General features: G+C 43.8%; 1 protein-coding gene across 4 annotated transcripts in view; it reads left to right on the forward strand.

The window, feature by feature from the left end:
* The window catches only part of LOC115100073 (acyl-CoA-binding domain-containing protein 6-like), a 304,213-nt gene that overhangs the window by 138,053 nt on the left and 139,984 nt on the right, over positions 1-26,176 (forward strand). The window lies entirely within an intron of this gene.

Consider the following 26,176-nt stretch of genomic DNA (forward strand, 5'->3'; position numbering starts at 1 on the left):
ACATAAGAAAACTACTATATATACTGTTTAAAGTGAGAATGTTATGAAAATATCTGATAATACTATAATTGGCCATTACTGGCATTTTATAGATTAAAATGTGTGTATTGTGTGCTGCATGTATATGGTATACACAATTTTTGTAAAGACTGGAAGCTAAAATCATTGTCAAGTATAGTCTCTTTCAGATTACTCTACACAAATTCTTCATTTTCCTACATATTATACTCCCCTATATTGTAAGGTGAATTTTAAAAGGGAATCATGCACTTGCCAAAATCAGGAGATATGTGCGCATGTAGGACATGAGCATGTCTAGTTGATTTTAACAGGCGCCTATATGCATGCACATTTCCAAATACACGAATATCTCACTTTGAAAAAAAGGGGCATGGTATGACTGGGGCATAGGCATTCCGTGGTGGAGCCAAGAAATATGCACGCAAGTATTTACGCGCCAGGGTGCACGCCTAGGTCCAATGCCATGTAACTTTACTTCTGCTGGGAACAAGGTATTGTTTGTTCTGGTATGGTTGTGGACTCTGGATTGTAGTAAGAGCTGACTCCACCCACAAGGAGGAGCCCTTTGGGGACTCACCATGATAGGCGTGGCCTCATCTGAGACGGACACAGTTAGTAATGAGACTTTATTAGACTGGAACGTAGGTGAAGTACCCACCAAGTGGGAAGAAAGACACAGTCCAGAGTAGTAAGGTGACTCAGTGATGATATCTCTGGTAGTGGCCTGTGGAGTGGGGTATGCCAGGGAACTGCAGCATGGGGTATGCCGAGAATCAGCACTGATGTTGGTAAGAGAGGTGCAGGAGGTCAGCAGAGCAGAATAGATGAGGGTACTCACTCCGAAGTGTAGAAGCAGGTATGCTGAGGCGAGCCCGGTAGTGGCCCGAGGCACGGGATACACCAGAGGTTCATCAGCCAAGATAGTAGCAAACGAGTAGCGTACTCACAAGGCTGAACAAGGCTGGGTCCCAATATGAGTAGATGGATTCTCCAGGCAGGAAGGCCCTCCAAGAAGCAGATAGCCTGAATGTGACATGGCCCCCGAGGTGCGAGTACCTAAAGCGTTCAAGACCCAGAGTGCAGGAACAAGTTCAGAGTAGCAAAAAGTGAAGCCTCTCCAAGTGGAGTGGAATTCAACAGGAAGGAAGTTCTTGCTAACTCGTAGGAAGCAAAGTCCAAATAGCTTAAATACACTGGCAGGTGACATCATGCAGATGGGACGCCCCCCGAGGTTCCCACCATGACGTGTTTAAGAGAGGGCCTGGCGCGCGCACTAGGTAATCCCCAATTCAAGATGGCGGACAGGATTGCCCAAGCCATCCCGGGGGCGCTGGGGAAGGTGGCATTTGCAGGCGGAGACTGCCATTCTTCCAAGAATCACTGGTACAGGGAAAAAGGAGGTGAGCATCAGAGGTCACAGCCGTCTGCAACCTTCGGGTGCAACAGTACCCCTCTTCTTAGGGCCCCTCCCAGGGGGTTTCGGCTTCCTTGGATGAGTTACATGAAATTGAAGAATTAAATCCTTGTTAATTATGTTATTAGCAGGTTACCAACTATTTTCTTCCGGCCCATATCCTTCCCAGGATATGAGGTACTCCCATTGCTTTCCACGTATACGTAGGTCAAGAATGTCATCCACTTGGTACGTGATGTCCTCTTCGGAAGTAAGAGGTAGTGAGTCAGGAGTCTTATTTGAAAACTCGGAGAGGATGAGTGGCTTCAAGAAAGATACGTGGAAGGCATTGTGTATCTTCATGGAAGTAGGTAGTTGCAACCTGTAAGTTACTGCTCCCAGGTGGCGAAGAATGAGAAAAGGCCCAATGTAGCGTGGAGCGAATTGAACAGTTGGCAGCTTGAGATGGATGAACTTGGTACTGAGCCATACCTTGTCTTCTGGTTGGAATTAGGGTGCTGCTCTGTGATGAGCATCAAAACATTTCTTGGCCCGTTATCCTGCCTTTTGTAAAATTCCTTTGGTTTGTTCCCAAAGCTGATGGAAACTACCACTCATCTGTAGTAGGTATCAGTTCATACATAGAAAAATCCCTTAGGATTGCTGTGTAAATTCTTCATATTTTGCTATGTTCCTTTTCTACAGTAACATGGAAAATATATGGAGGTCCATTCCTTAGGGATTTTTTCCCGTCGATAGCAGGGCTGAATTAGCCCTGCTGTCATGGGATCTGTCAATCAGGTCCAGGAGGCGGAGCTTTACAAAGCAGAGATTTAGATTTTAGCTCTCTGTGGCTGCGCGTGTGTTCCCGCGCAGGAAAGTAACAGAGTCTCCTCAGTCTGTTTTTTCCACGAGCAGGATCGCACGCGGGGCTGACTTCTCCTCAGCATTTATTATCTTATTGAAATGTCAAAAAAGCCGGGGTTTAAACCCTGTGCCTGTGGCAAGGTAATGTCGGTCACGGATGGCCATGACCGATGTTACCGATGCCTGGGACCAGAGCACAATTTATAAAATTGTGATTTTTGTGCTTGAATGTCCCCAAGGGCCCAAAAACAATGGGCCTACAAAATTTTGAACTTTTTACATTTTCCGAGCCATCAGAGGCTCATTCTTCACTGGGTCTCTCGTTGATGGCGGCTCCGTCACAGAAAAGAGCATCGTCATGGGATCCTCAACCCTCCAGGCTTGGAGGTAAGGACTTACAGAGCCGACATAGGCCTTCGGATCCGAGAGGACCGAAAAAGCCTCGGCGATCAGCACAGGAAACAACGGCGCCTAAATCTGCAGCGCCGATGACTTATGCGCCTGAAGTACCTTCTGCGCCCAAATCACCATTGGCGAATAATACTTCTGTGCCCGAATAATCATTGGCGCACAAGACACTGGCGTGCACAACGCAGGAAGCGTATGCACATAATGCGCTGAAGACATTTGCACACATGGCGCCAAAGTCGTCTGCGTGCATGGCGCCGAAGATGTCTGCACGCACGGCACCAAAGAGTTATGCGCGCATGGCACCGAAGACCTCTGCTCGCATGGTGCCGAAGACTTCTGCGCGTACAGCGCCGGAGCTGTCTGAAGCGAGCTCGGCACCGAAACCATCTGAGCGCACGATGTCGATAATTTCTGTGCACAAGTCGGTAGGTGCACACAACTTACAGAAAACATCGACGCACATGGCGCTGAAGGCATTAGCGCATTCGACAACACACAGATCAACGCACAGTAGACTACAAAAGTCCAAACAAATACATCATTCAATACCACATGCTGTAAAATGAAGACATCAGTCTCCACATGTACCTCATTCCACCTCTTCAGACTCTAATTCTACAGAGGTGAGGTCAAAACGAATCAGACGATCACTGTTGGGAGATGGAACCCATACAGGATCATTGTCACACCATCACCATAGACGATCACATCACTCACATCAAAAAGCTGCGAACACTAGAGATACATGGGCAATGAGCCCTTCCACTTCTAGGTAATCTCAACCACAAAGTGTAGATTCTCTATCTCGTAGACAATTAATACAAATTACTTCCTCTGATGCATCTTTGTCCTCAGATATTTCTGTTAAGACCACAGAGGGCAAGATGAGGAACAAGTATGACGTACCAGCTACTTCCGCTGAAATAACTACAGTATCGCCTAAAACAGGTGAACTACCAAAACAATCTGGTCTTGCAGCAATGCCTCCTCAAACAAAAGAGGCATTTCTTCAATTACCCCAATCATTGGCAGGGTTTTATGAAACTCTTCAATCATCTTTTAAGATGTCTAACGAGCTATCTGTGAATTCTCCGGAACACAATATAAATACCTATAGAGAACCGTCAGTGGAGCCTCCAGCATCCCCAATGACAAAACGACCAATTTCACCAATTCAACAGCAAGATACCCTTATAGATTCTCTATCTCCATAAATGTCTCCATTGTCATCTACTGGATTCCCATCGGATCCACAGGAACAACCACAGGACCCATATTCTCCTCCAGAGGACCTGACATACCCAAAAGTTTTAGAAAAATTGGAAACGATATTACATCTGGAGGTTCAAAAGGAGACAGACCCTAGGTCAGAAACCTTTGGTCTCCTAAAGATTTTCGATGCTCCGGGAGAACCAACATTTCTCCCACCACATGAATTATTACATTCTGTTTTGCAGAAGTCGTGGGAAACGCCTTATTCTCTATGAGCGGTTTCCAAGAAAATGGATATAAAATTTCGTATGAGAAAAACATCGCCTTACTCTATACCACAATTACCACATGCTTCAATTGTGATAGAGTCGGCAATGCAAAGATTCAAAAAAGCAAAATCGCATGCCTCGTATCCACTGGGTAAAGACAACCGGTGTTTAGATGACTTTGTCAGGAAGATGTATCATTACTCAATGTTGAATGCCCGCATTATGCACCATCAATTCTATATGGTACAATACCTATATGAGTGCATACAAGCCACAAAAGGTATGCTTTCTTCGACGGCTGATCAGGTACCACCTCTTTATGATATGGAGGAGTGTTCTCGACACCTTCTACGATCAATATATGAGGCATTTGAAACATCTTCTAGGGCGTCTGCGACAGCCATAGCAGCCCATAGGATGGCATGGTTACGATCTAGTACGCTAAGAGAAGATTTACACTAGAAACTGATGAACCTCCCGTGTACAGGAGACAAGCTGCTCAGAGAATGGTTTCACGAAACAGTTGGAAAATTAAAGGAGGAAGCTCTAGCAATCCAATCCTTAATGTCACAATCTCACTACACAACCATGCATCGTTATGTGAGATCTTGGCTCTTCCGACAAGCCTATCCAGAATAATTGTTTCTATCTACCTCCCCCCTTCCAATTTCATGCGCCTATTCGCACCTAATAAACCCTTCATCATTAAGATTAGAAATCTCCTGTAACCCCTCCAGGACCCTGTATTTATTCCCTCTCTTGAACAGTCTGTATATAAGTTGCACCACTGTATATAGCCTTTCTGTTACCGTTTATTGTTACTGTTTTACTTTCTATACTTCTGTAACTCTGTAATTACTCATTCTCCACTCCCCCTCTCCCGTTGATTGTACTTTCAGTCTTTAGTTGTAATGTAAACCGGTATGATGTTTGCATACTAATGCCTGTATATAAAAATCTTAAATAAATAAAATAAATCTACACGTAGACAATCCTATAATTGTAGGCCTTACAGGTCTTATCAATCTTTTCGTACACAGACGTATCCATCTTACCAGCGTCCTCCGCCGCAACAAAACAACACGACTCAATGTAGGGGTAAACCACATAACCAGAGACAGCAAACACAACAACCGGCTGCTGCAGTAAAATCAACGCCGTCTTTTTAATAACCCAGCCACCACCACTACATCAAGCACCACCGGGCAGAATTCATTCTTGCCTGGCAGCCTGGGAGAAAATAACAACCGATCAATGGGTTTTAGAGATAGTACGATACAGGTACCGACTCCAATTTACCACAAAACCCATACTACCTCACTTTTCTACTCTAAAGAGTCAAAGCTTCCAACCACAACTGGGCGAGGAGATCGGTTTGCTTCGCAAACAGCAGGCCATTCAACGAATTTTCCCAAAAACCCAAAAAATAGAGTTCTATTCCCCATACTTCCTCATACCCAAAAAGTCGGGTGGACTTCACCCCATATTAGATCTACGGGAATTGAACAAATTCCTGACCAAAGAGAAATTCAAGATGGTATCATTGAAATCGATCTTACCTCTGATTCAACCCAACAATTGGATGTGTTCCATCGATCTGAAGGATGCGTACACACATATTCCAATCCATCCATCCTCTTGGCGTTACCTATGCTTTCGCTACGGCCATCAACACTACTAGTACAAGGTTCTTCCCTTTGGACTATCGGCTGCACCCAGGGTTTTCACCAAATGCATGGTTGTGGTGGTGGCTCATCTCAGACAACAGGGTATGACCATCTTTCCATATCTGGACGATTGGCTAATAATAGCCTCGACCCCGGAGATCTTACTCGATCACCTCCAACGGGTGATACATTGCTTACAGGAATTGGGGCTAGTGATCAATTTTCAGAAATCACATCGCCAACCAACACAACGACTATAGTTCATAGGAGCAGGCCTGGACACTGTTCGCAATCAGGCATATCTCCCAACAGAAAGAATAACATAAATACGTCAACTTCTCTACTCGTTGAACAACACTCAAAGGCCATCGGCAAGACAAATTCTGGTAGTCCCCGGCCACATGGCGGTGGCTATCTTCACAGTACCCAACACCAGGCTACACATGAGACGCCTGCAATTGGGACTGAAACGTCAGTGAAAACAACACTCATAACTGTTGACACAGAAGCTATCATTGACCTCTGAAATGAAACAGGACATAACATGATGGCTCCTACACTCCACCCTGTCAAAAGGAGCAGTATTCAGTCCTCCTCCTCACAATGCAGTCTTAACCACAGATGCGTCTTGCAAGGGATGGGGAGCACATCTCGAGATTTACGAAACCCAAGGGTTATGGACAATCTCCGAGCAGACCCTGCAGATAAATCTATTAGAGCTCAGAGCAATTCGGAATGTGCTACAAGTGTTTCAAGATCACTTAAAGGGCCGCAGAGTCATGATCTACACAGACAATCAAGTGGCTATGTTTATATCAACAAGCAAGGATGATCCGGTTCATGGCCCGCTTGCAAGGAGATCCTGACAATCTTCAAACATGCTCACCAACATTGCATACATCTGCAAGCAACTTACCTATCAGGAGTAGCAAATACAAGAGCAGACAGACTAAGCCGCATCTTTCATCCTCACAAATGGACACTCAATTCGGAGGTAGCCCAAGACATTCTCATGCAAAGGGGGACACTTTCGATGGATCTCTTTGCAACCGAGATCAACGCTCAGGTTCCCAAATTCTGCTCGATAAGACCAAGTCAGTTCAGGATCGCCCAAGATGCCTTCCTCATTCTGTGGACGACAGGCCTCCTATATGCTTTTCCCTCCCATACCACTCATAACAAGGACACTTCAGAAGTGCATAGCAGACAAGGCTCAACTGATACTCATAGCTCCAGCCCTGCCAAGGCAACCGTGGTACAGTTTCCTTCTCCGACTGTCCATCACGGACCCCATTCGATTACCGAATCGCCCAGATCTTCTCTTCCAAGATCAAGGAATGCTTCTATACCTGCTACACTCATCTCTCCATTTAACAGCATGGAGATTGAGAGGCTCCTTTTAACAGAACAGGAAGTTTCCACTTTGGCACAATCCATTTTGTTAGATTCCAGGAAACTCTCAACGAGGAAAAACTATAGCTATAAATGGAAACGCTACTCTACCTGGTACACTTCTAACAGTGTACCACCTTTAGACTGTTCACCTGAGTTACTCATGGATTATCTACATACACTGTACACAGCTGGTCTGGCAACCTCATCCATCAGGGTCCATCTCAGTGCTATAGCGGCATATCACAGACCACTTAACAATATTTCTATTTCCAATCACGCCTTACTATCTCGTTTCATCAAGGGGTTAACTCACCTTCACCCTCTGATCTCTAAGCCTCCAGTTCCATGGAATCTCAACATAGTTCTTGAACAGCTCATGTTTTTCCCGTTTGAACCCATGGACTCGGCACACATTAAATACCTCATATGGAAGGTGGTATTCCTCGTGGCAGTAACATCAGCACGACGAGTCAGTAAATTACAGGCCTTGGTCCATTATTCTCCGTATGTACAGTTTCATCACCAAAAAGTGGTTCTCCGAACTCACCCATCCTTCCTACCAAAAGTAGTGTCTCAATTCCATCTCAATCAAACCATAGAACTACCCATCTTTTTCCCTAAACCTCACGCTGAGCTCTGAGGTTGGGAGTAAATTCGTGCAAAGATGCCGGCGAAACGCAAGGGCAAGCTCCGTGTCTTTCCCTCAGACACAGAGCTAATGGCCGCTCAACGCTTAATCACCTCTTATGCGTCCGTTAAGGAACCTGAAGAAGGGGGAGCAGACTCCATTGAAGGAGCTATCGAGGAAGCGTTAGCCTCTTCGGGAGATATTACTCTTAGCCCCCCTGTTCCGAGGAAACCCGAGATGGCCTTCTCCCCGATCCGCCCGGAGACCGCCGAGTCGCAGGCACATGACGTGGTACTGGAGAGCCCGGCGCAGGGAGGTCAGAGGGCGGTGGATGCCGAGACGCCGAAACAGGACTCTGAAGTCCCCGGAACATCAGGGGCAGATAACTTGCCTATGCCCCCCGTATCGACTCCGATTGGAAATGAAGACAGAGGGAACTTGTTTGAAGCGTCTCTGGCACCATTAAGGGAGAGTCAACCAGGCGGAATATCACAGGCACTGAAATCGGGTGAGTTTTCAAGGCCCCGTTTTCAAATGCCCAATAAACCTGAGAAAATAACTCTAGAAGCTATCTGGGATATTTTGGCTGCGCTAGTGAATGTGATTGGGAACTTTCAGGAAGATCTAGAAAACGTAGAACATAAAGTAGAGCTGTGTGAAAATCAACTAGAAGAAATTAAACCGAAACTTGTAGTTATAGAGACTGAACTAAAGAAAAACCAGGAATGTAACGTGAAGATAATAAAGGATATTACTACTATCTCTAGAAGGTTGGAATCCATGGAAAATTTTTCCAGACATTTAAACCTGAGGTTTCTGAACTTTCCAAAAATTGTCGGTGAACTTCCATTTATCACGTTAAAAAAATTTTTTGTTGAAAATTTAAAATTTCAAGAAGGCGAAATTCCGCTAGTAAATAAATTATATTATTTGCCTGTTACAAATAGAAATAGAAATTTCTTGCAAAATGTAAATGTTGATGTTAATGGAGGAAATTTAACAAGATTTTTGGAGGACTCCACAATGGAGTATTATGAAACAGCCACATTAATGGTATCTTTTGTTGTTGAAAAAGATCTTAATGAGATAATGAAACGTTACTTCAGAAATATTCAGACCCAATTTCGTGGGGCACCAATAAGGGTGTTCCCAGATTATGCACCAGCTACACAAAATAGGAGACGTGAGTTCCTGGTAATGAGAGCACAAGTAATAGAAATGGGATTTTCCTTCGTTTTAAAATACCCATGCAAATGTCTAGTAAAATCAGTAAAAGATATCTATGCTTTTCAATATCCTGAACAGTTAAAATCCTTAACGCAAGGAGGGTATTAGTTCCCTCCTAAAATAAGTCCAATTTGGAACAAGTAATATATAGGAACCTTATTACGTTAATGCTTGTTACATGCATGTTTCTTTTTTCATCTTTGTAATCTTCCTTAAATTTCTGTCCCCCGTAAAATTTCCTATTGGAGGAATGCAATGTATAATTTGAGAAGTTTAAATGATAGGTTTTGGTATGGGAAAATTGGAGTTTTTCCTTTTTCTCTTTATGTTATTATATTGTATTCTTTTTCTGAAGTAAGATAAAGTCTTGCTGTATTTTGAAAAATGAAAAATAAAATAAAAAAAAAAAAAAAAGAGCATTAGCATATCTCAACTCTTTGTCTCTTTCGACCCGAAAGCACCTGGACTACCGGTGGCTAAACTCACCATCTCCAGCTGGATAGCACAGTGCATCAAGTTCTGCTACGACAAACAGAACCTACAGCTACATTCTGTCCCAAAGCTCATCAAGTTAGAGCAGTGGCGGCCTCCTTGGCACACCTTAAACATGTACAACCCATTGACATTTGTAAGGCAGCTACATGGTCATCGCTCCATACCTTCACATCGCACTACTGCCTTGATCAACAAGCAGCCACTGATGAGAAGATAGGGCACGCAATCCTGCAATCTCTATCCTCTTGTACACGGTGAATGCCATACTGTTCATGATCACGTACAAACATATATATACCATAAACAACGTGATCAGGAGCTTGGGACTCCCATGACAGCATGGCTAATTCAGCCCTGCTATCGACGGGAAAAAGCAAGTTGCTTACCGTAAACGGTGTTTCCGTAGATAGCAGGATGAATTAGCCATGCTGACCCACCCTCCTCCCTGGCAGTCACTGTCTTTACAACCTACAGCTTAATCACAGACTAAGGAGAATCTGTTACTTTCCTGAGCGGGAACACACGCTCAGCCGCAGAGATCTAAAATCTAAATCTCTGCTTTGTAAAGCTCCACCTCCCAGACCTGATTGACAGCATGGCTAATTCATCCTGCTATCTACGGAAACACCGTTTACAGTAAGCAAACTTGCTTTTCTACTACAGATGAGTGGTAGTTTCCCCCAGAGTTACAACATAAGGAAAATCGGAGATTGTAGTGAAAATAATTAAACACGCGATTCCACAGCCACAAGCACAACATAGACTGGATGGTACAGTTAAACATATTATAGATATATCAAAAATAACTTAAAAAAATTTTTTTTCATAAAAATAGTTCACATATAGGAGGTGGTGGAGGTTTATGATTATATCATCCAATAGAGGTGCGGGAAAGCCTACATAGTTTATATGAAACCTTCATCTCTCCTATCACAATATTTTCACATAATGTTCTTAAACTAAATAAACATATATATCTTTAGAAAATAATAATCAACCTACATAGCGTGTAGGCATTTAAATTACTTTTAAAAAATTGAATTTTACTCAAAATATTTGAGAAAATTAAAAATTCTTCACACAGAAGGAACTTTATAAGACTGGTTTGGGTACAGCGATTAAACAGAAGTGTTTCTGGTTTTTTTTTTTATTTTCAGTATAATTATATATCGGTGATGGTGGTTTAGATTTTTGTTGGTTTGTAACTTTAAACTTAGCCAGGTATATTCAGCAGCACATCCACCCCACTGGATATGTCTTATCCGGTTAACTTACATTTCTGGCTAAGTCTCAGTATGGACCTCCACATATTTTCCATGTTATTGTGGAAAAGGAACATAGCAAAATATGAAGAATTTACATAGCAATCAAAATGAGAATGATAAAAATATGGCAAACATGATTTGCGGTTTTAAGAAAAGTCAAATAACTTCTCACAATGAATCAAGCATCTTGAGCTAAGTGTCCTAACAATGTTTAACAGGGCCTTAAGTAATGGTTTGGCCTATATTTCTGAAGAAAGTTAAAATAGGCATAAAACATTGTAAAGTTTAACAGTTTAGAAACATCTTGAGGTCAATATTGAAACTCTACTTAGCCAGATAAGTAGGATTTATCCGGCTAAGTAGTGGCTGTTAAATATCTAACTATATTTCACCACTTAGCTGTATAGTCAATGGACAGGGAATGGGTGGGTCGGGATAGCACTACTTATCCAGTTAACTTAGCCAGATAAGTGCTGATATTCAGAATTATCTGGTTAAGTTAATCAGATAAGTTATACCGCTATAAAGCAGGTCTAACTTAGCTGGATATAACTTATACAGCTTAGTAGAGACTTATACACATATATCCAGAAATATAGTTGTGCTGCTGAATATCCATTTAAATTAATCGGATAAGTCTTATCTGGTTAATTTAAATAAATGTTTAATTTTGAATATTGGGCCCCTTATGTGTCTTGGGTCAAAGGGGAAAAGGTATAGGGATTTACGCACGTGGCTGGGCCTTGCGCGCCGCTTGAATTTTCAAAGGGGCTCGGAACACTCACAAGTGCCGGGGCTCTTCAAAGGGGCGGGCCGGGACAGCGCCATTGTACGCTGTCCCCATGAGTCACAAACTGGCAGCCGGCTGGCATGCGCAACTTACTTCAACTCCGGGCCTGAAATAAGTTGCAAAAAAAAAAAAGATCAGTAGGGTTTAAGAAGTGGGGAGGAGAGGGAAAGAGGGAGGGAGTTTAGGTAGGGGTGTAGGGAAGTTCCCTCCCAGTCCGCTCCTTAATTGGAGTGCACTGGGAGGGAACTGGGGAAGGCTTGATTGAGTCGCCATGCAGAAATTGCAAAAGTTGACCCCCCCCCCCCCCCCCCCCACCTTGGGCGCTGCTGTCCACACATGCGCGCGTGGCCACCCGATTTTATAACATGAGCATATGTTATAAAATCAGTGCGCCCGTGTGCTATGAACCGCGTGCACATGGACGCACAGAGGTATGTTTGGAAATCTACCCCACGGTATAAGAAATGCAGCTAAGCAAGCACTAAACATAAATATACAGCTGAAAGGAAGGCATACATGGGAACCATAATAAAGTCATTACATAAAGCAATATGAGTGTTTCCACATAAAACTAACATTCCTAATTCAAGGTATACCCCTTTAATCACATTTTTATATTATACAAGATTTAGGCCAATTAAAATACTATATTTCATTTCCAAGGGAAAGAATTTTGATATACTTCTTTACCTGCATTTTCACTTTCACCTAAGAAACACCTCAATTGCTAAGGTACACAGTATAGCTTGTACCCCTGCCAATCACTTCAACTCAGCTGAGCTAGACACAAATCAGCATGACAAGAAAGGAACCAGTTACATTGAATTAGTTTTCCTGCATGAAAGCATGATATCAATTTTAATTACCAATGTTATTATTTGTGGTATGTGCTTCACTCTACCTATTTCACTAAGTATGTACTTTACTTATTACATGATTCATATGAAACAAGTCAAAGCTTTTGCTTTGATATTTCCAGATAATGATAGCAATACTGGAGGAACCATTTTGTAATAATAATAATTAGAACGCATAATATGAAACTCAGTTAACATTGCTTCTTCAATAGAATCTTGTGATGTGGCCTAATGCAGCTGTGTCAGAGGTGATACCATAATCCCTTCTGCAGACATTACTTTCCTATAGTGTCACATGTTTGTTCATGGATAAGGTACATACTGTGGTGGTCAGGAATTCTCAGTAAATATACTAAAAGTACAAAATGAGATACTATAGAAGCACAAATAATATAACTAACATTAGGGGTTTGACTACCTAAATTACTGATCAAAGAAAAATTAAGAAATCCATTAATTCATCATTCTCAATTCAACTCATGAGGGCACAATGTAATACCTTTATTACTAATCCAATAAATTATGCATTATATATTTTGCTTCTACCACAAACAAACAGGAAGGATGCTATAAATTGTATTATCATTATTTTTCATTAACCTTAATACAATTACAGTAAATAGAATCAGATAAATTTGACAGCAGAAAAAGACCATATGACCTATCTAGTTTACCCATCCATATAAGTGATCAGCTCTATAACCCCTACCAGGACTATATACAGTATTCCAAATGAGGACTCACAGAGACTTAAATAGGGGCAATATCACTCCTTTTTTTCTGCTCTCCCTATGCAAACAAGCATCTTTCTGGCTTTTTCCACTGCCTTGTGTGACAGTTTGGCCACCTTAAGATCATCAGATATGATCACCCCCAGATCCCACTTTTGATTTATGCACAGAAGAATTTCACTTCCTAGACTTTACTGCTCCCTTGGATTTTTGCAGCTGAAATGCATGGCTCTGCATTTTTTTTAGCATTAAATCTTATCTGCCAGATCTAGCCCATTCCTCAATCTTCAATAGATCCCTCATCATGTTTCTCACAACGTCCTGGCTGTTTACCCTATTGCAGATTTTGGTCAAATTTGCAAAATGACAAAGTTTTCTCAATAGTCTATCTGCAATATCATTTATAAAATGTTGAAAGGAACTGATATAGGGAACCAGTCCCTGTGGCACATCACTAGTAACATTCCTCTCCTCTGTGTGAATTTCATTTACCACTACCCTTTCTCGCCTCCCATTCAACCAGTCTCTAACCCAGTCAGTCACTTTAGAGCCCATACTAGTCATCTATGTAGAACTGTGTCAAATGCCTTTGAAATCCCTCTGATCCTACTCTCTGGTCACCCAAAGAAATTGATCAAATCTGTGACAAAACCTACCTCTGGTAAAACAGTGCTGACTCGGATCCTGAAATCTGCTGGATTCCAGAAACTGCACTAGCAGAGATTTCATTCATTTACTCATCATAGAGGTCAGACTAACTGGCCTGCAGTTCCCAGATTCCTCCTTACTTCCACTTTTGTGAAAAGGAACCATATCTGCCTATCTACTGTATAATTGAGTATTATTGGGCAGTTCTTGCCTCCCACCAGCAGGAGCCCTTAGTAGCCTAGTTGACTATATGCTAAGCCTTTCTAGCACTATGGCTTACTGCTTAGACACTCTGGTTGATCCTCCCAGCTCTATGCCTGTTCATCTTGCTGGCTGCCATGCTGTACCTGGGTGGACCCTGTTATATTCCAACTTTACCCTATGAATGCGGTCAGAGTTTGGTCCTAGATCTAGTTCTAGTCACAGTCCCAGTGTTGGTCTTAATCATGGTCCTTGGGTTCTTGATTCTGGTCCTATTTGACCCTAATTTGAGGCCTAACTTTGGCCCGTCTCCCAGGACATGTATTCTGGTCTTTATTTGTCCTGTTTTGCTCCTGTGTTCCTGTCTAGTTCTAGTTTTGTTTTATGTTTCCTACGTAGTATTTTTTTCTATAGTGAACACCTTTCTATTCCCTGTTCTTGCAACAGCCCATCTCTGCTCTTGTGGGTGCCTTTTAGTTCTTGGTATGACTGTTCCTTTTCTAAGTCCTTCCAGCCACCAGAACCTTAAGGCTCAACCCAAGGGGAATGTGGCCCATATGTGCAGAAGACATCAGAATCTGATCCTGCTCCAGCCTGCCTCATCAGTGTCCAGCCTGCTCCTACTTCTGGGGTCATGCGCCGGTAGTGTGCCCTGACATGCCAGTTATCTGGAACTACTCACATCTCTAAAGTAGCATTGAAAAGGTCAGCCAGTGTAGCTGCCAGAACAACTCTAAATTCCCTTTAAACCTCAAATGCATCCCAAGCAACCCATTGCTTTACCTATTTTTAGTTTAGCTATCTCTCACGAACACACTTCTCAGAAAATTGTTAGAGGTTTACCTCATTTCCAGTCTTACTTGTGTCCATTTTCTGTGGTCCTACTCCTAGCCCTTATTTAGTCAACACCAAACAGAAAAATTTGTTAGGAACTTCTGTTTTTTCCTCATCAGCCTCTACATATTCCATCCTTTATCCTCCCTCACACTGCCACTATTGCACTTCCTCCTATCACTAATAAGGTCAATATTCAAAAGCCATAACTCACTAGTTGTCAGTCTAAATGGCCAGTTTTGCCATGTTTAGCTACTTAGCCAGCTAAATTAGAGCTGGATAAAAAAGAGGAATTCTGGGGGCATTTCTGGAAGGGGTTTAGTTATCTGGCTAACATAGCCAATTGTGAACCATATCCAACTAAATTAGCCAGATAACTTTAGACCTGCTTCAGAGCAAGCCTAAAGTTATCTGGCCTGTGCAGCTGGATAACTAGCTACTTATCTGGATAACTTCAAAAAATATCTGGTTAAGTGGCATTCAGATTAAAAATAAAATGTACAATGCGATCCTGGGTGCTTCCAGGGTTACTATGAAAATAATGCTGGAAGCGTATTCTATCAGCATACATGTGCATGATAGAATATGCTTCCTTACCAGAGTAATGCTGGAAGCAGCTGGGATCTCATGTACTGCAATCCTGGGATAGAAACAGGGGATGGCGATGCAGGTGTAGGAGCTCGATCCTATGAACAATCGTTAAGCGAGATGAATGAGAAAACTGAGAATTTCTAATTAATAACGCCAGCATTGAAACGCATTGAAACGCACAGCCATATTGAATGTACTAACGTTTGATACGCAATGGCATGCACTACGCACTTACGTACTGACATTCAGTGAAACGCACTACCATTTTGTAATAATATTTTGTATTGTATTAATACGATTGCTGCTATAAAATGTCTAACATATCATGTCTATTATATGACGTGTACAGTGGTCTGATTATAAGCTACACCTACTTGAAAGAATGTATAAAAGTTCACTCCCCACGGGGAGTGGCATGCAGTTTGTACTAAGCCTTTGTCTTAGCTGCATCTTGCTGGCAATAAAAGTCTATCTTTGCGGATCAGTTGTCTGGACCTCTTTCCTGACTTTTACTGACTGTTACATTGGGACTGGGTGGGTAAGAGGGCTTTGGGGGGAGGGTGGCACCATGGTGGAGTATTTGGGGGCGCAAGGAGGCAATTTATTTGGCTTCATTTAGTGGGGCAGGGGAAGGGCTTGAGGGCCAGACCAGGTCATCACCAATATCTTTTTAATTTTTTTATTTCAAGTGGTTAGGAGGGGCTCCTGGCCAGCAGGTGGGTTGGGACTTTTGTGGTGAGAGGGTGGGAATTGGACTGGGAGGCTTGCGACTGTGTTTTATCTTTTAATCTAAAATATCCAGTTAAATATCTAGTTATCTAGCCACACAAGGCCAGATAACTTTAGGCCTAACTGACTATATTCAAACGCTGGCCAGTTAGGGTTAAAAGTTATCTGGCTCCATATAGAAATAGGAAAAAGGGCAACATCTGGAAAACTATGTGTCCATAGTGTGGGAAATAAAGTCTCACATCTAGAGGCAGTCATGGAAGATACTGAATTGGATGTAATGGCTGTTAAGGAGATTATGGTACATGGAAAAACATGAGTCTGATATAGTTATTCTGGGATACAACCTATTCAGGAAGGACAGGGTAGTAAAAATGGTATTAAAGCAACAGAACTGAAGAGCTAATGAGGTAGAGGAGACTCTGTGGATTAATCTGGAAAGAGAAACAAAATATCCATCTATATTGGTGAGATATGGAGACCTTCACAGACAGAAGAAATGAGTAGTGATTTAATGAAGGATATTCACAAAGTTGTTTTGAAGAGGAGGTGCTATTGCTAGGTGATTTCATTCTTCTGGATTTTGATTAAGACATTCCAGCTGCAGTATCTTCTAGAAGCAGAGATATCCTGGATTCTTTGCAAGGAGAACTTGTACATATAGGGCTAGATTTTAAAAGCCCTGCGCGCGTAAATCCTCGCGCGCCGGTGCGCCTATTTTGCATAGGCTGCCGGCGCGCGCAAAGCCCCGGGACGCGTGTAAGTCCCGGGGCTTCATAAAAGGGGCGTAACTTGCCCAACAACGGTAGGGGGGGATTTAGGTAGGGTAGGGGAAGGGAGGGGAAGGTGAGGGGAGGTGGAAGGAAAGTTCCCTTCAAGGCCGCTCCGATTTCGGAGTGGCCTCGGAGGGAACACGCAGCGCGCGCCGAGCTCGGCGCGCGCAGGTTGCACAAATGTGCACCCCCTTGCACGCGCCGACCCCGGATTTTATAAGATACGCGTGGCTACGCGTGTATCTTATAAAATCCAGCATACTTTTGTTCGCGCGTGGTGCGTGAACAAAAGTACGCGTGCGTGCTGTTTTTGAAAATGTACCCCATAGCCAGATAACTTTAGCCCTAATCCCCGGTGGGGGTCTTTGGTTTTTTAGTTATCAAAAAGTCTTAATTTCAACTTCTTATCCTCTTCTGTCCACTCGTCCTCAGTTGAGGATTTCCAAATATTCCCATCCTGATGTTCTGGATCCCAGGACTAGTTTGCTAATAAGACACACACTTTTTTGGAGATTGTACAGGGGTACATTTCTAAATTTGTTTTCTATGTTCAACTTTTGCCAACTGGACAGCTGCAGGTTACACCTGTTATACAGCCCTCCTTCTTTTCAGTTTCTCAATCTCTTCTGCTAGCCTAGACACTTTCCTAATAGCATCTCTTTCTCTAACCATCTCTCTACAATGTGGGGCATATGTTCCACTATATGGAAGTCAGTTTCCCTGCTCTTTGAATACCTAACCTTGCCACCAGCTGAACATCCACTTCCCATGCATTAGCAAAGGGGGGGGGGGGGATTCTAGAATCCAGGATTTCTCAAATTCTGCAGCTCCAGTCTTTTTCCTACATGTTCGTCAGTCAAACTATCCTGTGACTATGCCACATGTCATGAAAAAGAGTAATTAAGGTAGGCTTATCAGCTGGCAAGGCAGAAAAGAAACCATACTCCAACTTTATATAGCAAGTTATCACAAACAGTAATGATTACACAGACAGTACAGAGAGTAGGGCTAAACGATAAATTTTCCCAATGGAGAAAGGTGAGTAGTGGAGTGCCCCAGGGTTCTGTTCTGGGACTAATGCTTTTTATTATATTTATAAATGACCTGGAAATGGGAACAATAAGTGAGGTGATCACATTTGTTGATGACACACAATTATTCAAAGTTGTTAAATCACAAGAAGATTGTGAGAATTTGCAAGAGGACATTGCAAAACTGGGAGACTGGGCTTGCAAATGGCAAATGAAATTTAATGTGGACAAGTGCAAAGAAAGCAATGCACTTAGGGAAGAGTAACCCAAATTATGGCTTCACAATGCAAGCTTCCACATTAGGAGTCATCACTCAGGAAAAGTATCTAGGTGTAGTTGAAAATACGTTGAAATCTTCTGCTCAGTGCGCAACAGCAGACAAGAAAGCAAATATAATGCTAAGGATTATTAGGAAAGGAATGAAGAATAAAACAGAGAATATCATAATGCCTCTGTATTGCTTCATGGTGCGACCTCATCTTGAGTATTGTGTGCAGTTCTGATCACCACATCTAAAAAAAGATATAGCAGAATTAGAAAAGGTACAGCAAAGGGCGAACAAAATGATAAAGGGGATGGAAAAATTCTTCTATTCTGATGAAACTTCTGGGGAGCAATCATCAGAACGAGAAAAGAGCTCCAAGGTACTTAGACTGTGGCAAAGTGGCACCAAAGTGGCATGAATAGCTTAAGGCACTTTAAAGGGGCAAAGGGGTACCAGGAGTGGCAAGAGAGCTTTAACAGAGGTGCAAAGCAGCAGTGAGAGTGTGAAAAACACACCACAGCTTCAAAAGAGAGCACCAATAACAGATGCATGAACCCTCGAAGGCAGTATGACAGGCAAAGTGGCAAGACAAGTAGCATCAACATCCTACAGCACAATGAAGGGGGAACATAGCAAGCAGAAAGACTAGCACCAACACACTGAGGAACCATGATAGTGGCAAGAACACCACAAGGAGTTGAGTGAGTCATCTGGTGTATGGCAGCAAGGCAGAGTGGTAGAAAGTTGATAGGGGCAAGACAGGCTGGCAGAGCGGAGGTAGTCAGGTCGCTGTGGTGTTGATAGGGGAAAGACAAGGAGGCAAGACAAGACGAGGCTAAGCATGTGGTGTGACTGTCAACCAGGGTGTACTGTCCACCTGACCCATTTTGAAATATGGACCAAGAAGCCTAACACGTGTGCTATGACCTGAAACATGATGAACTATGCCTTGGTGGGGTGGAGCGTTGCTGCTGTGCACAGGGCCGGTGCAAGGGTATTAGGTAACCTAGGACAACCTTACAGCCTGGCGCCCTACCCCCACCTCCCCTGTCCTTCCTGACTGCACCTGCCTTCATTTCTTCGGCGGTGGCTGGCAGCGGCCATCTTCTTTTCTTCGGTCCCTCTGGCCTGGTCTCTTCATTTCTTCAGCCCAGCACCCTCAATGGCCCGGAGCAGAGGAGGCCACGTGATCCGCTAGTCCGGCCCACCAGGGGAAGCCCGATCCCCCAATAGGCCAATCCGCCCCTACTCTCACATGGCCTTCTATTTCTATAACACCGCGGCGTGAACTAAAAGAATGGAAACGTGTGATATGTTGCATTCGTGGGGGATTGTGATACGTTTCACGGACCCACGAATGCAACAAATAGGAACCTATACGTTGCAGATTGCGCATTCGTTCAAAACGAATGAACATCCCTAGTAGCAAGCACATCAGTATGCAGTACTACGATGCATTATTTCAAGACAATAACATTGGTTAATAACAATGCTCACATTCTTTCAGCAATCAAGGGTCCCTGAACAGTGATGAATGGTTGCAATGAGCCTCTTTGTGATTCCAGGCACCAGTGGTGAACTCCAGTCCTGAGTGAAGTCCAAAGAAACTTTGAGAACTTCACTGTTTTATAGTATAACTCTACCCAGCACCACCTGATAGACTGGCTTACTTTCTCAGAAACATTCCATGGCCCAGGGATTTTCATGTGAAAAACCAATATAACAACAAGATGACAATCTACCAGCTTGATAGTTAATGGTCACCTTGGTCAATCAATTGTCATGTGTCCAAATCAGCTTGCTTCAATCAAATAAATCTATAATTAACTCTATATGATGTATTTAACAATACTTTTGAAAAATGTATTTTATTTGAAAAAATTGTTGATAAGAAAAAAAATTTTTATGGAAAGGGTTGTGGTTTCATATTCCATTCATTCATCAATTGGTAATATTCCATTACCTTATATTTTTCTAATCATTAACTGACCATCTGCCTTCCAACTAATAAACTTTTATTGAAAAATAATGAAAATTGTTCTCTGTTGTTTTATTAAAAAAAAAAAAAAGTTTTTAAACAGGGCAAAAGCCTCTTCAACTTTTACAATATTATTTCCCCAACACTCTCCATTAAACCATAGCTGAAGTGTTTCACAAGTTCTTAATTGCGATTTTTTAAATTTTATTTTTATTGAAATTTAACAAAATCTTACAGAAACAAATTGTTACAAGAATAACAGATAGTTCAGAAATAATCCTTATTTAAGAAAAATCAGTACTTCTAAATATAACATTTACTTCTCATATCTGAAAAATAATAGGAAACTCTGAAAAATAATAGGAAACCTTAATTGCGATTTTTGCTCAATGTAAAAAAAAAAAAAAAATAAAGACTTCACATTGTCCCACCTGATGCTCTTTAATTCCAAAAGAGAATCAATATTTCTCACAGGACAAGCAGGATGGTAGTCCTCACAAATGGGTGACATCGAGGATGGAGCCCTGTACGGAAAACTTTTCTGTCAAAGTTTCAACAAGCTTTGACTGACACTGGCACACTGGGTGCACTGAGCATGCCCAGCCTGCAATTATCCCTGTGAGCCACAGGTGTCTCCCTCAGTCTTCTTTTTTCCGCTCTGCAGTCAGCATAGCGGTTGGAGCTCTGTGAGGATTTTTTAACTAATTACCTCATGGAAACACTTAACTTTTCACTTCAAAAAACACTTTTCCCTGCACAGGTCTCCCTCCGTGTACGTTTTTACGACGCTCGGTGAGTACTAATTCTTATTTTTCGGTCGGTTTCTGTCACTATCTTAAGGCTGTTAACTGACTGAAGCCTTCCCTTCCCCCATTTTTCAGTTAGCTTTAAACAGCTTGCGAGTATCTCTGTGACACTCTGCTTGCTTATGCTAGTGGGGTAGGGATTTTTTCCTTAACTTAGGACCTCTGTAGCTTCAAGTCCTTCGTTCCCTGGTACCCTCACGCAGTCGATACCCTATCGCTACACCGGGACCCGCCTAAACCGCCCTGGGCTTTTATATGTCATCAGCGCCCCTCCCTCCACGGTGCCCTGATGCCTTTATCCATGTTTTTTGCTTTTCAGTGCTACCAGGCTTTTCCTCCTACGCACTGTTTTTTTCCTTGGGCTTCCTCGGTGCCGTCCCTACCCGGATGCATGCCATTGACGCACACGCTGTTAGTCACTGCCATGCATACTCGGGTCGCCGCCACCGCTGCCCGAGACACTTTTTAACGATCCCAGGGTCACTTCATCGATGCCACCCCCCCCCTTTTGGGGATGCCATCGATGCCCCATCCTCCCCACCGATGTCCAGCCCTTTCCATCGGGGGGCATCGGTGCCACATCGATTCGTCGGTGGGCATCGATGCCGGATGGTCCCCATCGGTGGACATCGGTGCCGGATGGTCCCCATCGATGGACATCGGTGCCGGATGGCTTGTCCGTTGATGGCATTGGTGCCGGATGGCCGTCCGTCGATGGCATCGGTGCCGGGTCCTTTTGCATCGATGGACACCGATGCCCAGGTGTTTCATCCATGGGCATCTATGTTAGAATGCATCCATCGAGGGCAGTCGATGCCAGGCTGCTCCCATCGGTGAAATTCGATGCCCAGGTGGATCCCATCGGTGGATATCCATGCCGGCTCGATTCCGTGGATGGGCGTTGATGCCAATGCCAGCCTTATGGCTGGCATCGATGCCCATGCCGATTCCAGGACTGGCGTTGATGCCGGGATGGAATTCATCGACTGGGAGATCCATGCCATCGATTCCATACGTGTCCATATCGATGCCACCGACACACGTGTCTGGGGCACCGATGCCATGTACACTTGGAAATCTGAGTCTGTCCAAATCGATACCGTCAACGTCTGTGGCCCTATAGTTGATGCCCGTGGCCATGCCACAAACGGCATAAATGCCCGCCTCCATGCATCGATGCCCTCGACACCTCCGTTTTCCTTCGGTGTCCTTGACGCCCTATTGATTCGACTTCGACTCAGTCGATGCCGGTATCTTTTTCAATAACGGCAATGTTTTTCGATTATTCGATTCCACATCGTTTCAAAGATACCTATGCCACTGCTGTCAGTGCCCGTCACTGTCATCATTCTCCTGGCCAGTCATCGACGATTTTTCATACCCATTTTGATGATATCCTCGAAGCCCCTTAGGTTGCCTTCAATATCGTCAATACCGACATAGCACCGCCACATAATACCCTCGCCTCCTCACATTGCTCCACGCTTTGGGTTCTTTTTTAAGCCCCGTATTAGCTTAAGACACTCCATTGTGTCAGGAGCAGAGCAGGCGTGCTGACAGTTCGTCATCGATCGCCTTCCAGGACGACGAGGGCTTCCATCTCGGCGCTGGGGAAAGACCGGGCCGAGCACCGTGGCACCCATCATCGCCGACATCGTGATCGTCCGCCGCTGACGCCATCCAGCACATCGGTGCCATCCTTCTCCAGGCTGGACAACGCTCGGGCAGAGCGACATCACCACTGCCATCAGCACTGTTCCTACAGTTTTGGCAGTCCTTGGTGATCCAGAACTTCCGGATCCAGGTCCGACAGCTTCTGCATTGGCGTCACGACACATTGAGCCGCTGTGACGAGGGAGGGAACATGAGTTCCGTTAGGGCTCCTCTGTTCCTGGCGTGCCCCACCGTCAAGTGGTGTGGGACTATGGCCATCTGTTACACTTAGCAGTCTAAACGCCACTCACGCCTGGCCTGTCTCCTCTGTACCTGTGCCACCATACCGGGTTTCAGAGCGAGATGGACGTTTACGTCCCCGGCCTTACCCTCGAGGACTCCGGAGACCGTCGGGGTCAACAATCTTCACCGGCTCGTCTTGCGGCGATCCACGTCGGATGGTAAGTACCCGCTTCGGCGGCATTCCCATAGAGTTGTGTTCTCCCATTCGGACCGTGGTTCGAAAAGTTCTGGGTCTTGTGCCTTTTAGAACTGTATTAGTGTCACATATCACTATGTTAGCTATGTTAGCCACAATATCAGGAGAACCCCTCTATCTTCTTGGGATTGCAGCAGGGCTTCTTCTCTTGTCAGTAACAAGTCCCTGTGCCGACCAATGCTCTGACTCTTGGTTCCCTCCCAACCAAGGTCCAGCTGCATTGGCTGATCTGCTAAACATGAGATTCAGCAACCATTGCCCCATGTACAAGTCCACCTTGAGGCCTGGCCACAGGTCTCAGTGTCTCCTTGTACAGCATACAGAAATGCGGGTACCACTTACCGCTCACACACCTGCAGGAGCCTACATGATATCCTCCATTGGGACACCTCTTGGTCTCCCATCTGGTCAGATATCAGAGCGGCCACCCCACCTTGTACCAAAGTCCCGGTACACTCCCCCAGGCGCTACGAAGTGCAGAGGGGAGAAGGGAGGGGGGTTGGGGAGTTTTAATTGCACTATTCTTTCTTTTAACAGAAAATAGTTACTCTCCGCACATCCTGGACCTAAGAAAATCCAACTTTCTTTAGACGTCACAGGTACAATGGTATCTTTGGTTACCATCACTCCATACTGCAGTAAGTACATTATTTTAATGTTTCTATGTGCTTTATGGTGAGTCAACATTACAACCCCAAGCTCTGCCGCCGGCACCAGCTTCGGTAAGTGAACTGTCTCTTGCATCACTGTTGGTGAATGCTGTTTTCTCTGCGGAGTGTAACATCATTCACTTTCCTTTCAGTACATGCAAAGAGCTCTCACTTTTTTCAGGACTCACTATACATTTACTAACTGGGATTACTGTCACTGCCATAAATCCCTTCTGTAACACTTCTGGACACCACAGTCTTAAGACCCTCTTGTCCAGCATGCGCACAGACATTCTGATACATTGTTATATGTCCCTGCGCATATTTTCCATAACCTCAACCTTTCAACTTTTCATGGTTGGGCTATGGGGTTTCTTCCCACTATGCATTTTTTCTCATAATTCAAAACTGCTATGGGTTATATTCAGTGACATTCTATACTCAATGGACCTAAGTGGTTTCATTGCTTTCATCCCTGATTCTTATCCCAGTTCGAACTAGGACCTAGTCTCCTTCGACTCATGCTCGCAATTCCTTAGGGTTATAAAGTTTCTCCTGAAAGCTGTCAACCCATTATGCATCTATTGCACTCCAGCATAGTTTCTCATAAACTTCCTGGACGTTGCACCCATGAGTTATGCCCTTATGCCTTCCAATACTGCTTTTGCAACAATTCTTTGTGCATACAGACAGACAGCATAGGGACAATGTGCTTTCCAACTCATAAGCACGCACAACCTCTTAGCTGCTCTGCTAGACAGCTGCGCAGCTCTACCCTTGGCCCTTGTTCACTTCATGCGTCTTTGGGCCACATATCTAAGAGATTTAATGAACGCTCTATCTGACCTTCTCCACGTAGGTTCTATCCTCTCGAATGGTCTCAATTACATGTGTACAGGGCAAATCTTTTAACGCTGAGTTTAACTAAACTTTCCTCTGCGTCTGCATCATTCCATACGATGCACAGGTTCTGCTCCCTACACATGTTTCCTATGCGTTCCCTTAGATGCCTTTTCTTCCATCAAAGGCCTCTTCAATATATCTCTTCTGCTGCCTCTCGTAGCCAGCATTCTTCTAATGTTGAACTGGGATGGGGTTCAGTATTCTTTTCCCCACTCCCTGACTGAGATCAGTATGCTTCCCATACTTCTCAATCCATCATATCAGTAACCTTTTATTCCCTCACCAGTCAGTCCCAAATCATAGACTTACTGATGTTCTTAGGTTCTGGTAGCGTCACAAAACCTTCTAAACATAAATCTTGCCGTTTAATATGGCAGGCTTTACCTCCTGACGCTAAAAAAAAAAAAAAAAAAAAAAAAAAAAAAGAGGTATTACCCCTTTTACTTTTCCACCATTTTTTCTTACTCCCTCGGATTCTGTTCTCCAGACATCCTCCACATAGATACACCTTTCTCTTAGGAGGTGTATCGTTTTGGGAGTTGGGTTCCCGTTTTCGGTAATCCTCTCTGAGTCGGCTTACCATGGATTATCCACTGATCAAGCCGCCTCTATTTCTCTAATCACGGAATGAACATATATATTCTCCTTATAAGTCTCATACATTCTACGTTTGAGCCTTTCCATTCCTCTCTTCCACAGTTTGGCAAGGGAACTTCTTTCCCTCTTAATGTCATTCCTGCCAGCAGGGTCCGTGAGTTATGCACTCTTTCCATACTCACCTGACTCCGTTCCTCTGCCACTGAGTAGTTCTACGCATTCAACTTTCTATCCTTTTCAGGTAGATGTTGTATCTCCTTTCCTCAGGAAATACTCTATTAATTTTTCCTAACCTCTCTCTCTCGCCCTAGGGAGAGACTGGGTTTTCCACATTCCTGGACAGTAATGCTGCGCTTACATTCTATCTACATTGCACTGCATTCCATGTGAATTCCACTTGACTCTTTCCTTCATGCAAGGGTCAAGCTGCTACTTCCAGTGGCCACACAGACCTAATCCTTCTGATTAAGTGGTCTATATTTCCTTTCCTACCAACAAGCAGACATTTCACTACAACACTGTGGGTATCCACATACTGTTGTGTCCGTCTTAGCCTTAACAGCTTCCCTTTGGTTACTGCTGCTTGTACTTTTTTATCAGGTTGCAGCCTGGAGTCCTCTCCATACCTTCGCAGCCTATTATTGCTTACATTTGACTAGCCGGCATGCTCCATGTTTGGCCAGTCCGCCTACTCTTACTTTTTTCAATTCACTACCCAACATCCTTCCACGAACCCATTATGGTGTTGCGGATGCCCTCCGTTCCCATTTCCACCTCAGTTGTTACGCCT

This window comes from Rhinatrema bivittatum, chromosome 1 (genome assembly GCF_901001135.1).
Source record: "Rhinatrema bivittatum chromosome 1, aRhiBiv1.1, whole genome shotgun sequence".
Classification (NCBI taxonomy): domain Eukaryota; kingdom Metazoa; phylum Chordata; class Amphibia; order Gymnophiona; family Rhinatrematidae; genus Rhinatrema; species Rhinatrema bivittatum.